At 42.2% G+C, this 12,824-nt stretch overlaps 1 pseudogene; it reads left to right on the top strand.

Annotated features, from left to right (window-relative positions):
• The first annotated feature begins 11,847 nt into the window (after positions 1–11,847).
• Positions 11,848–11,947, top strand: LOC132477218 (U6 spliceosomal RNA; annotated as a pseudogene).
• Positions 11,948–12,824: the final 877 nt, after the last annotated feature.

The raw sequence follows: 12,824 nt of genomic DNA, 5'->3' as shown, positions 1-12,824 counted from the left end.
CTCCGCAACGGGAGAGGCCACAACAGTGAGAGGCCCGCGTACTGCAAAAAAGAAACACACACACACACACACACAAATAAAACCCCACAAAAAAACACTATGGCTGCTGAGGAGCCTGTGAGTCATCAGAAGGGGATGTGGGGAAGCTAGGTGTCATGATGATTAACCAGATATGCAGATGTTTCAGGGTCAAAGGGCCTCTAAGATTGTGTGGCAGAATACTTACTGCTCCTTGAATATCTATCCATGGGCTCACCCACAGCCATGTGACTAGTTCTGGCCCCTGGGCTATCAGCAAAAGTAATCTGTGTCAGTTCTAGGTTGAATCAATTAAGAGCTGGCTCTTCCCTTGCCACAGTGTCCTGGAAGCCATGTCTTCCAGATGTGCAGCTATAAAATGCAAACCTTCTGGATCCGTGAGTCTGCCTTGGGGTGTTGCCAGATCCACAGTGAACTTTGCCTGAATAAAAAGTGGAATCTTATTGTTAAGCCACAGAGACTGTAGGGCTCTTTGTTACCACAGCATAACCTAGCCTATCCTGACAAAGACACTTCCTTCTGTCTAAGGCTGTTGAGGCCTGCAGTATCTATGACTGCAGGTTATTTTAGCTCCTTTCCCACAACTGATGCATCAGGAAGGTGTTTGGAGAAACTACATGGCAGAGGTGTGCTTATCTGCCTCAGAACGCTTTGGCTCCTCTTGGCTATAGAATATGACAGTTTTCTCAAGCAGGCAGACCCTTGGGAGAAAAGAAAAAAGATTATATGGTGAAATGCCAGAATCCTTTACAATGCCACAGAGATTGACAGTAATTCTTAGTACTCCTGGAGTATGTGTCATCCTGAGAAAGCATAAATGTATTACAGGCCTCCAGGGGCAGGATGAAAGCTTCTCCATCATCAAGAGTATATGCCTCTTGTCAAGCCTGAGGCAGAGAAGGAGGCCTTGGTGGGAAGGAGATTCGTCATCATGTGCCAGAGGAGGAATGGCTAAAGAACCTGGGGATGTTGGGCGGGAGGAAAGAGGACTTGGTGGGGGTTGCATTATTGAGTCTTTAGAAGTTCAGGGGCCATTATGTGAAAGAGCAGATTTGATCCTGGTGGCCTTACAAGGCAGTTAGCCCAATGGGTGGACGTTGCATGCAGATAGATTCCAGCTCAGTAGGATAAACATGCTACTAGAAGATGGATTATTAGGGCTGCCTCAGTGGGTGGTGAGTTCCCCACCATTGAAAGCGCTTCATCGTAGGCTGGAAAGCCACTTGGTAGAGCGGCTGCTGTGGTGAAAGGGGGAAATGAACTGGGAGACAGTCTTCAGGCTGTGTGATCTTGGGCAAGTCAAGTGACCTTTCTGAACTGGTTTCTTTAATTGTGAATAATAATAAGTCCTACTTTTCAGGATTATGGCAGATATATGATGTGAAATATATTTACAGGCTGATGTTGAAAAGTATTGGTAATAATAACATCATCATCAACTACCACAGTAAGGGGACCTCATTTATTGGACACTTACTCTATGTTAGGCACCATGCTTTGCACACATCTCATTTGACACTTATAATAACCACATGAGATAAGCACTATTATTAACCCATTTTACATGTGAGAAAACAGAGAATTGGAGTGACTTGCCCAAGTTCACACAGTTAGAAATTGGCAAAGTTGGGACTCCAGTCCAGGTCTGTCTGGCTCTGGAGTCTAAACTCTTAATTATTATGCTTGTTATGACTCTTCAGGATCAAAATAGCAGATGCATATGTGGTTGTTCTGAATACTGCAGAGGACGAAGGTTTTTTTTTAATTTAATATAATTTATTTATTTTTGGCTGCGTTGGGTCTTCATTGCTGCATGCAGGCTTTCTCTGGTTGCGGTGAGCAGGGGCTACTCTTCGTTGCAGTGTGCAGGCTCCTCATTGCGGTGGCTTTTCTTGATGCAGAGCACAGGCTCTAGGCGCACGGGCTACAGTAGTTGTAGCGCACGGGCTTAGTTGCTCTGCGGCATGTGGAGTCTTCCTGGGCCAGGGATCGAACCCGTGTCCCCTGCTTTGGCAGGCGGATTCTTAACCACTGTGCCACCAGGGCAGTCCCAGGACTAAGGTTTTATTTGAAGAGGCTCATCATTGGATGGACAACTGGTCTTGATGAAATTAAGTGTTCTTCTAATACTATCATTGTATGCATACTATTCAATTGTGTTATGGCTGGTGGTTTACAATATGTTCCAGCTACCTACTGCTACATGATAAACTACCCAAAAACTTAGTGACTTAAAATGACAATAACTTTTATTATTATCTCTCATGGTTCTGGAGGTTGACTGGGCTCAGCTAGATGGTTCTTGCTCAGGGTCTCCCATATAGTTTCAGCTGGGGCTGGAGTCACCTCAAAGGCTCCCTCAGGACATGTCTGTGTGGTGGTTATTGCTGTTGACTGGAACAACTACATGTGGCCTCTGTGTGTGGCCTGGGCTTCCCCACAGCATGAGGACTCCATTTCAGATTAAGCATATCAAGAGAGCCACATCTTTTGACCTAGCCTTGGAAGTTGTATCTTTTGACCTAGCCTTGGAAGTTGCAATACATCACTTACTCCAGTCACAAGCCCTCCCAGATTCAGGAGGAGAAACCACATCCCCACATCTCAATGAGAGGGGTGCAGAAATCACATTGTACAAAGTACATGTGAGATAAGCAGTGTTAGGGAGGCAATTTTTAGACAATACAATTTGCCACAGGCTGATAGGAGGCATTCATTCAAAGGTTTCCTCTTGGGAGAGTAATAAATAAAGAGTTTGGAAAGAAAGAACTGAGAATTTCAACATTGTTTCCATTTTGAAGAAAACTATCCCAGTTAGTATTTTCTATAATTTTTGTTAACTTAGGCATTGGTCAACCCCTCATATAATTTTTATCAACTTAAACACTGGCTTTTAATATATCAGCCAATGGCTGTTCTCTACCCTTCATGGAATATATTGTTATGTATTTATATATAAAAATGACCATCCCATGGCTTACAACTTCAACATTTATAGTTATATCTTTTTCTGCTGGAAAGATTTTGCTGGAAATTATTTTATGGACATTTGTTGACTGATTTTTAAAATTTTTCCTTATTTTAGTACTTAAGAATGGGTGAAGGGATATGGTGATACCAGTCATGATACATCTGGTGGAAAGGAGAAATTTGAAAAAAGACTAAGATACTGTGTCAGGTTCACATGGCACAGCTCTCCTATTTGGGAATTATCCTTAGCAGTTTCTCCTTTGAATCATCTACAAGGAGTGGAAGAGGACTGGATTCTCTTTGACTGAAGTGTCTCCTGAGGAAAATGTGTTTAAGGACCAAGGATTCAGCATCGCCTTTGGGTCTTTTAGCTCATGTTCTTGGTGGAAAGAATTCTGTCAGGGGAACCTAAGTCAGGAGTCAGGGAATCATGTCATCTGCTGTTCAGTTTTGATGACTGGGCATTTAAGTGCCTGCCAGGCTATGTGCGCAGAGAGAAAGATGGAAATAAAAGTGTAACAGCAGGAGTGAGAATCCACCTTGGCTCTTCAGGACGTTCTCAAGGCGTTGCCTTGCCCTAGTTTCTGGCACTGCGCATGCTCCTTCTCCTGGGGCTGCGAGGACCCACAGGTCTTCGGGCTCTTATTGGCTTCCCTTTGTTGTCTATCCAATCCCTTGGAATCCACGTTAGGTGAGCACCTTGTAAGCCCTTTGATCTGCAAGGCAGTGCCTTTCAGAGTTTATGTCAGTGAATGGGGCACTGAGGAAGAATTGACGAACTCTATCGTGGACTGGAGTGGGACTAAGAATTTATAGAGGAAAACCAAGGCAGATGAAAGGGCACGTGGAAGAAGTGATTGCTGGCTGCATGGAATGTTGCTCTGTCCACCCAAAGAGCGACTATGTCTTATAGTATACATGCATGTATAAAGCAGATGGGATTCTTGTAAGCCAAGCTGGATGTGAGCCTCTCACTTGCCCAGCAGTGAGACCTAAATAGAGAGAGAGAGAAATGAAGACTGATGGAGATGAATGCTTTATAAGAATAATTATTTTAGATTTTTAGACTAGAAAAGTTAGAATTTATAAAATGTATATGATATATATCATATACATGCTAAAATAATATGTATGTCTTATATGTGTTGACATATACATATATACAGCTTGAAAACACACACATATACATACACACACAGAAATAATAATGCAGGTTTGGGGTATTTTGGGCAGGGAGGGTATTATTTACATTACCTTACACAGAGATTTTTCACTTTACCATAGAATTCCCTGAGGGTGACCAGCTCTCCTCCCTCCCTCCCCACTCACCCCCACTCTCCTTTCCTCTCTCCCTTCCTTCCTTTTTAATCTTATTATGGAAATTTTCAAGCAAACACAAAATTGGAGAAAGTAGTATAATAATCCTTGATAAAGCGTTCCTTTAAATGCCTCTTCTTTGGAACATTTACAGCAGAGTTCAATTTACAAAAAAGAATTGCCTGGGAAGTTTAGAAAGGTTCATCTTTGTGTAAAGTGAAGAGTAAATATATTTTATAAAATTATTCTCAGGAGATCTTCTCCTGACCTAATATAAATCAGTAAATCCAGTAGAATAGCAATATCAGAAAGGCTGCTTCTCCACTGGTATGTTTTTTGTTGTTGTTGTTTTTTAAAATCCAGCCTCATGAGAATTTAAATCTGAGGAGAAACACTGAAAATATTTGTTTAGGCTAATGCTTCTGGCCAGTTTGTTATAATGCATGACATATGATGCAACTGACCAATTATTTCAGTGAAATAACCAAGTTGATAGTTTTACTTTCCCAGCAAATTGACCAGTGGTTTCACAGAAACAACCTTTTAAAGCATGATTTAGACAGCACTCTTACACCGGTGCTGTATGGCCCAGTAGGAGGAAGGAAGGCATATTCAGAGCTGGAGGGGGCTCCAAATATGGGCTTAGTGGTCATCCAGGGGGTGAGGTGGATTGAGCGGGAGGACCTGGCCTTTGGGTCTCTACTCGTGAGGGGTCCCAAAGGTAGCACTGAATTCCTGGAGTTGGCAGGTGGTGGCCAAGAGGTGGACTTGACTCATAGTTGAGGAGTTGAGTGTGAAAGAAGTCTGGCTTCTGAGGGGCACCTGGGAGGTGGGGAGGGGAAGGAGCTGAGGAGAGGTATCTCAGAAAGGAGAATGGTTCATGATGGAGTCTGTGATTCAGAGGAAGGTGTGAGAAATCTGTTCCTAGTGGGGCTTGTCCCCATGGCAGGCTAGGACCTCTGCGAATGCTGAGCCACAGTGAAACGGTGGCCTGTGTCGCCTGCATGGAACCATCGTGGGGAATTGCACAGAGCATGGCTCTCACACTGCTGCACATTACAGACCCGGGGGAGATTTTACAAATTTCCATGCCCTCCAAACAGGTCGCACTCCAAACAAATTAGGATCTCTGCAGATGAGACCCAGGCATCCGCATTTTAATTAAATTAATTAATTAATTGATCATGCAGCTTGTGGGATCCTAGTTTCCCCACGAGGGATTGAACCTGCGCTCCCTGCATTGGAAGAGAGGAGTCTTAACCACTGGACCGCCAGGGATGTCCCAGGCATCAGCACTTTTAAAAGTTCCTTAGGCAACTCCAAGGTGCAGCCAAGTGAGAAGCCGTGGCATAGAGTATGAGACAGGGCACAGAGGCACTTGGGTTCTGTCTGCCACTAACACATGTTATATGATCTTGGACAAATCATTTAACTTCTCTGAGCTTCAGCTGTTCAGCTAGAACTTGAAGGGGTTGGACTAAATGGTCTCATTGGTGGTTTAAACAAATGACTCCAAGATTCTTTGAGAGCTGGAGTCTGTATCCCCTCCCCTTGAATGTGGACTTCGTGACTTCCTAACCAATAGAATATGGTGGAAATGACACTGTGCCAGTTTTTGGGTCTTAGCCTTAAGAAGCTGACAGCTGGGGACTTCCCTGGTGGCCCAGTGGTTAAGAATCCGTGCTGCTGGTGCAGGGGGTGCAGGTGCAATCCCTGGTTGGGGAACTAAGATTCCACATGCCACGTGATGCGGTCAAAAAATAAAAAATTGTAAAAAACAAAACAAACAAACAAAAAACCCCAAACAAACAACCTACTTGTTAAAAAAAAAAAGAAGCTGACAGCTCTATTTTCTGCATCTTGGGACACTTGCTTTGGAGCCCAGCCACCATGCTGACAGGAAGCCCAGGCCACATGGAGAGACCACAAGTAGGTGCTGACAGACCCAACTGAGGTCCCAGTGGATCTCAAGCATCACCTGCCAGGCATGAAGATGCCGTCAGATGATACTGATCCCCAGCTGTTGAGTCACTCTCAGCTTGAAATCTTTTTAGCTGATACTCCAGATAGACTTTGTGGACAGAGACAAGGTGCCCCCACTGTGTCCTGTCCAAATTCCTGACCCATACTGTCCATGAGCATAATAAAATGGGTATTTTACTTTATGAAGTTTGGGGTGCTTTGTTATGCAGTAATGATAACTAGAACAATCTCTTGGTTTTACCATTTAGGGAATATTGGAGATTGATAGTATAGCAAAGTGTTTAAGGGGATGGATTTTGGAGGCAGACTGTCCAGTTTCAAATCCTGGCTCTACACTTCTCTGGCTATGTGAATTAGGGTAAATTATCAATTTTTCAAATAATTATCAATTATTCAAATTCTCATCTGAAATGGGATACTAATAATACCTACCTCATAGGGTTGTCATGACCGTTAAATAACTTAATACATTTAAAGAGTGAGTCCCATGCAAGTATTTACAAAGATTATAATGATGGTGGTGATAAAGGACATGGCTACATGTTACCTGTAGTTTGCAAAATGCTGGGATGGGGTGGAGTAAGTGGGGGGCTGTTGCATAAACTGGGCACGACCTGCCTTTGCCTAGCGTGCCTCCCATGTTGCTAAGTACATCCAGGGATCCACATTGTTCTTAGCTATTCAGCAGGTGTTCAAAGGCACCTTGGAATTGTATCATGTCTCTGGACCTGTCACTGTCATATTGCTCAGAAATTGGATTCTGCAGAGTAGAAACATGTGGCTTGTTGGCAAGGCAACTGGTTCAGAGCAGGGACATTTCCAGGCTGAGAGAGCTCGCCTTTGTCAATTGGGTTACAGCCCTCATAAAAACCTGTCTATTTGTGTTCTTTTCTGGATGCTCAGAGATGTCAGGCCACCTCGAGGGGTGAGGGGGAGAGTGCTGTCCTCGCATGGGTGGCTCCAGCTGCACCTCTTTCTTTGTACGCCCCAGCTGCTAAACCAAACCCTGGACCTCCTAAGTGGGGGGAGTACCTGGGCCTGGAATGGTGGTATAATATCTCCAGCAGGGAGGGCCTGCAGCTCTGAGTGCTTCTGACTTTTCTATTTTTGCCTTCAGGTAGATGGAGAGATTCGGGTGAGGATTTGCAGCTCCTATGCTCCTGCATACAATGTCATCAATTTCCATTTTAAAAACCAGAAGGGTAGCCTTCTAATATATTGAGTTTTGGGTGTGACAAATAGAAATTTATGGTGCGAGGGCTAACTGCTCAACTAAGATCTGTCAGCAATGCCATTATGAATGAAATGAAAGGATATGAAAGTTGAAAAAAGTTTAGATACTCAGGGTGGCATGGAGGGACTTGGTAGCTGATGACAAATTCTTGGTTTAAATGCTGGCTCTGCCATTTGTGGCCCATGTGATCTTGAGCCTCCACTGATAATATAGAAAGGGAATGCTGATGGCATCATATCAGAGTACTTTCATGAGGGTTGGAAAAGCTTGATAGATACCCAGCTATATAGACTGGGTTGGGCTATCTTCAAAAAGGATCCTTACACTTGTTTGTCAAGGTCAGATAAATGTTCCTTGATTCATTTATTCACTTACTCATTCATTTATTCAACAAATATTTTTCAAGCACCTGCTATGTGCCAGGCACTGTACCAGTTGCTGAGGGTATAATTAGTGAACAAAACAATATGATTCCTGTATTTCTGGTTTAATTCTAGTGGTTAGAAACAGGCAAAATGAATAAGAAAAATGTGGTATATTAGACTGTGATAAGTGCTATGTAGAAAAATAAAGCAGAGAAGGGGGATGGGGACTCAGGGGGTGGAGAAGCATTTCAGTTTTAAATACCATGTCAGGAAAGGCCCCTCTAAGAGGGTGACATTCGTGTAAAGATTTGGAAGAGGTAAGGCAGTGAGCCACAAAGTTACCTGGGGGGAAAGCTTTCCAGGCAAAGCAGACAAGACATGTCAGTGCCCCCGGAGTGCACCTGGTGTGTTTGAGAAACACCAAGGAGTCCAGTGTAGCTGGAGTGGGGTGAATGGGAGAGAAATGGGAATGAGGGCACGCTGGTTTCAGAGCCAGATTGTGTAGGGCCTCGTAGGTCATTCCGAGAACTTTGGCTTTTTCTCTGAATGAGATGAGAAGCTCATGGAAGGCATGCAGCAGAGGAGGGATATGATCCTACTTAGTTTTAAAAAATGTAATTAAAAAATTTTAAAAACAGCTTTATTGAGGTAAAGTGACAAACAGTAAACTATACATATTTAAAATGTGCAATTTGAGAATTAAAAAAGTTTTAATTATGGTATAATACACATAACATAAAATTTACCATCTTAGCCATTTTTAAGTATATAGTTCATTAATATTAAGACTATTCACATTGCTGTGTGACCAGTATCACCTTGCAAAATGAAAACTCTATACCCATTACACAAAAACTCCCCATTCTCCCTTCCCCCCCAGACACTGGCAACCACCATTCTGTTTTCTGACTGTGATTTTGACTACCCTAGGTATCTCATAGCAGTGAAATAATGCAGTTTTGTCTTTGTGTGACTGGCTTAGCAAGGTTCATTCATGTTGTAGTACTTTTCTGGACAGTCGCTTTAATTTTGATGAAAACCAATTTATTAGCTCTTTAATGGGTTTGTTTTTTTAAGGTGTCCTCCTACTTTGATTTTAAGAGGATCCCTCTGGCTGCTGTGTTGAGAAGAAAGTGAATGGTGGGCAAAGGTGGAAGTGGGGAGACCAGTTAAGAGGCTGTAACGAGAAGACCAGCAAGAGGTGATGGTGGTTTGGATTGCGGAGGGGGTGGTAGTAGAGGTGATGAGAAGAGGATGGATTTGAGTGTATCTTGAAGGTAGAGCCCATGGGATTTCCTGATGGATTGGATGTGCGATATGAGAGAAAAAGAGGAGTTGACGAGACTCCAGCTGAGGGCTTGGAAGGATGGCATTGCTGTTACCTGAGACGGGAAGGCTGTGGGCAGAGCAGGTGAGGGGCAAAGACTTGGAGCTTGGTGTTGGACATATTAAATTTGAGATACCTGTTTGACATCCCAAGTAGGGGAGTGTTGTTTGGACCTGAGTCTGAGCTCTGTGTGATTCAGCCTCTGGTCATGCTGGGTTCTGTGTCATCCCCTGACATTTCTCTTCTGAATTTATATCCTTTGCTGAACTGTCACTTCCTTTATTGGAGCTCATATACCAACTGCATAAGTTCTGACTCATGTAGGCAGTTGCTGACGATTCAAGCTCAAGACCACAGCCTGGATCGACTTCATTTCTATACCACAGCTACACCAATTCCTATCTGTCCTTTACAAGCCTGTCACAATGTAGGCACTGAGAGTGGAGTTACTTTCTACCTATGCCTTTGTAGTAGAGATTTTCAGGCCTTGCTGATTTTGGGGAGGAAAAGCCAAGGGACACCTCTAGCTTTTTCCCTCATTACTCTGAAAACTCTCTCTCCGGTGGTTTGAATTGTTCCCAGTTTGTAGATTAAAAACCTGGGGGGCTAACACTAGCTAAGTCTTTGCTGAACACTGATGGTAGCTTCTAGTCACATGACCAAAGGGAGAAGTAACGACATTCTCCTTGGTCCTGCAGATGCCCTTCCTCACTGCAGAGCACCTCCCCTGGGATGTTGCTGTTCACTGGGAGTGGACTTGGATCTATTTCCCAACTACATGGAGATTTGTTTGAGATGCTTCTGAGTCTCAGTTTTAAGAAGGAAAAAAAGAAAAAAAAAAAAAGAATTAATCTTTAAGGAAGACCGAACAACTAACACTAATATATTATTGAGGCCAATAAATGCTTCCTTGGTCCCTTGGGCAAGTGAAACAGCGCCATCCTCTGGCCAGTTCCCCACACCATGTGACATCTCCAGGGGGCACATATGCTGAGTTTATTATTTCAAGTGTCCTAGAGGGAGTGATCCCAGATTTAATATGGGGCTCCTCCAAAGATGCCAGTTCCTTTTTAGGAGATTTTTGTATATTCTTTTTCCCTCCAGATTTCTACTTATTGTACTAAAACCAAAATAATTCCAAAAAGAAAAGTGATTCTTTTGCTCTTGCCTTGCTTTTGCAGCATGCATTTGCATTATTCCTTCCTCTTTCTGGTCCTCATCTGCTTGCAGACATATTTACATTGCTGTAATCGTATTGAATTGATACAACTTGGTATTATCATTATTCTTAAAATTTACTGAGTGCAACTGTGTACCATACCCTGCGCTAAGAGTTCACAGCCATTTAAGAGCTTCATTGGATTCTCTTAACTACTCTTTAGGTATTCTTATTAGCCCTATTTGCTGGATGAGGAAACTGAGGCTCAGAGCAGATATTCACAACCACCCACTTTAACATTGAGAGAGCCTGGAATTTGGTAGCAGGTGTTTGAGAGTCACTTGTGCAAATCACTTAATTTTTCTGAGTCTCGGTTAGTGTGATTCCCTCCCGCCTCCTGGGACCCTTGAGGACTGAAAGGAGTCGTGTATATGAGGGTGCTTGACAAACTGTAGTTTTTATTATAGTTCTAAACAGTAATTTTTATTTTTAAAATAAATAAATTTATTTATTTATTTTTGGCTGAGTTGGGTCTTTGCTGCACGCGGGCTTTCTCTAGTTGCGTCGAGCGGGGGCTCCTCTTCATTGTGGCGCTCGGGCGTCTCATTGCGGTGGCTTCTCTTGTTGCGGAGCACGGGCTCTAGGCGTGCGGGTTTCAGTAGACGAGGCTCACGGGCTCTAAAATGCAGGCTCAGTAGTTGTGGCACACGGGCTTAGTTGCTCCATGGCATGTGGGATCTTCCTGGCCCAGGACACAAACCCGTGTCCCCTGCATTGGCAGGTGGATTCTTAACTGCTGTGCCACCAGGGATGCCCTAAACAGTCATTTTTAACCTTTCATTAATAATCTTCCTGTTGTTGGATTTAGGTGGTCTTTCATTTATTTATTTTGGCTGTTAAAGTGACATTGCAATGAACATCTCATGTAGCTTTAATTTTTATTCTTTAAAATATCCTTAGGATAAAGGGATATTATGGACTTTTAAGATGGTTCCTGATATGTATCGCCAAGAGTTGATATCAATTTATATGGCATGTGTGGGGACTGGTTTTACCGCAGCGTTGTAATACTGGATGGTTTCTAAAGTTCCTCTAATGTAGTAAGTGTAATATGCTACCACATTATTTGAGGGGGCATTTCTTTGATTACAAGAGAAGTTGAATGTTTTCCCAGATGCTTGTTTACTAGTAGTATTTCTGTTTTTATGAATTGTCTTCTCTAGTTTTTTGCTAGTTTACGTATTGGGGACTTAATGTTTTGGTATCAATATGTATAAGTTCTTTACATAACATAGACATGAACCCTTAGTTATATTTGCTGTGAATGTTTTCTCCAGATGATATTTTCCCTTTGATTTGAGTTATATTGGTTTTGTCCAATGGTTATTTCTATAATGTACAAACTGACCGTCCTTCATAATTTATTTCAACTTAACTTACGAAGTTATCTCTTGTGCTGTCTTTAGCAGCACATATGCTAAAATTGGAACGGCATAGAGAAGATTAGTCTGGCCCCTGTGCAAGGATAAATTCATAAAGTGTTTTATATTTTTTGTGGCATAAGAATTATATCTCAATGAAGCTGTTACCAGAAAAAAAGAAAAACCAACTAAAGAGTTAAAGTAAAACGAAGTTTCTTTTTAGAGTGAGGATTTTATTTAAGCTTTTCCTATCCATATTCACTTGTGATATGTGCCTGTAATTTTCTTTTTGTGTATTTTATCATTATCAGATTTTAGGAAGAAGATCATGCTTGCCTAATGGACATAAATGTACTCTTATCTCTTTTTGCGCTCTGGATATTTTATACAACATTGAAATAATCTGTTTCTTAAAAGTATGAAATTGGGGGCTTCCCTGGTGGTGCAGTGGTTGAGAGTCCGCCTGCCGATGCAGGGGACACGGGTTCGTGTCCCGGTCCGGGAAGATCCCACATGCCGCGGAGCGGCTGGGCCCGTGAGCCATGGCCGCTGAGCCTGCACGTCCGGATCCTGTGCTCCGCAAAGGGAGACACCCGCGTATCGGTTAAAAAAATAATAATAATAAAAAATAAATAAAAGTATGAAAATTGTTCTGGTGGAAACATTGGGACAAACTGCATTTTTTTTTTAGTTGTTATCAAATTATTTCTTCAATTTCTTCCTCGGTTATTATTCTGTTTAGATTTATATTTCTTGAGTTATTTTTAGTCATCTGTATCTTTCTAGAAATTATTCATTTCATTGAAGCTTTCAGTTTATTAGCCTACAAGTGTGCATAACATTCTCTTTGGATTTGGAGAAAAAAATCTATTTTCTGTATTTTGTCCTCTTTCCTTTCTCATTTCTAATTAAAAATGTTCCCTTAATTATATTTGACAGAGGTTTGTTTATTTTAGTGGTCTTATCAAAAAAACCAATATTTGAACTAATTTATCATTCTACAGCTTTA

Source organism: Mesoplodon densirostris, chromosome 16 (genome assembly GCF_025265405.1).
Source record: "Mesoplodon densirostris isolate mMesDen1 chromosome 16, mMesDen1 primary haplotype, whole genome shotgun sequence".
Classification (NCBI taxonomy): Eukaryota; Metazoa; Chordata; class Mammalia; order Artiodactyla; family Ziphiidae; genus Mesoplodon; species Mesoplodon densirostris.
This window is presented reverse-complemented; position numbering and strand designations above follow the sequence as displayed.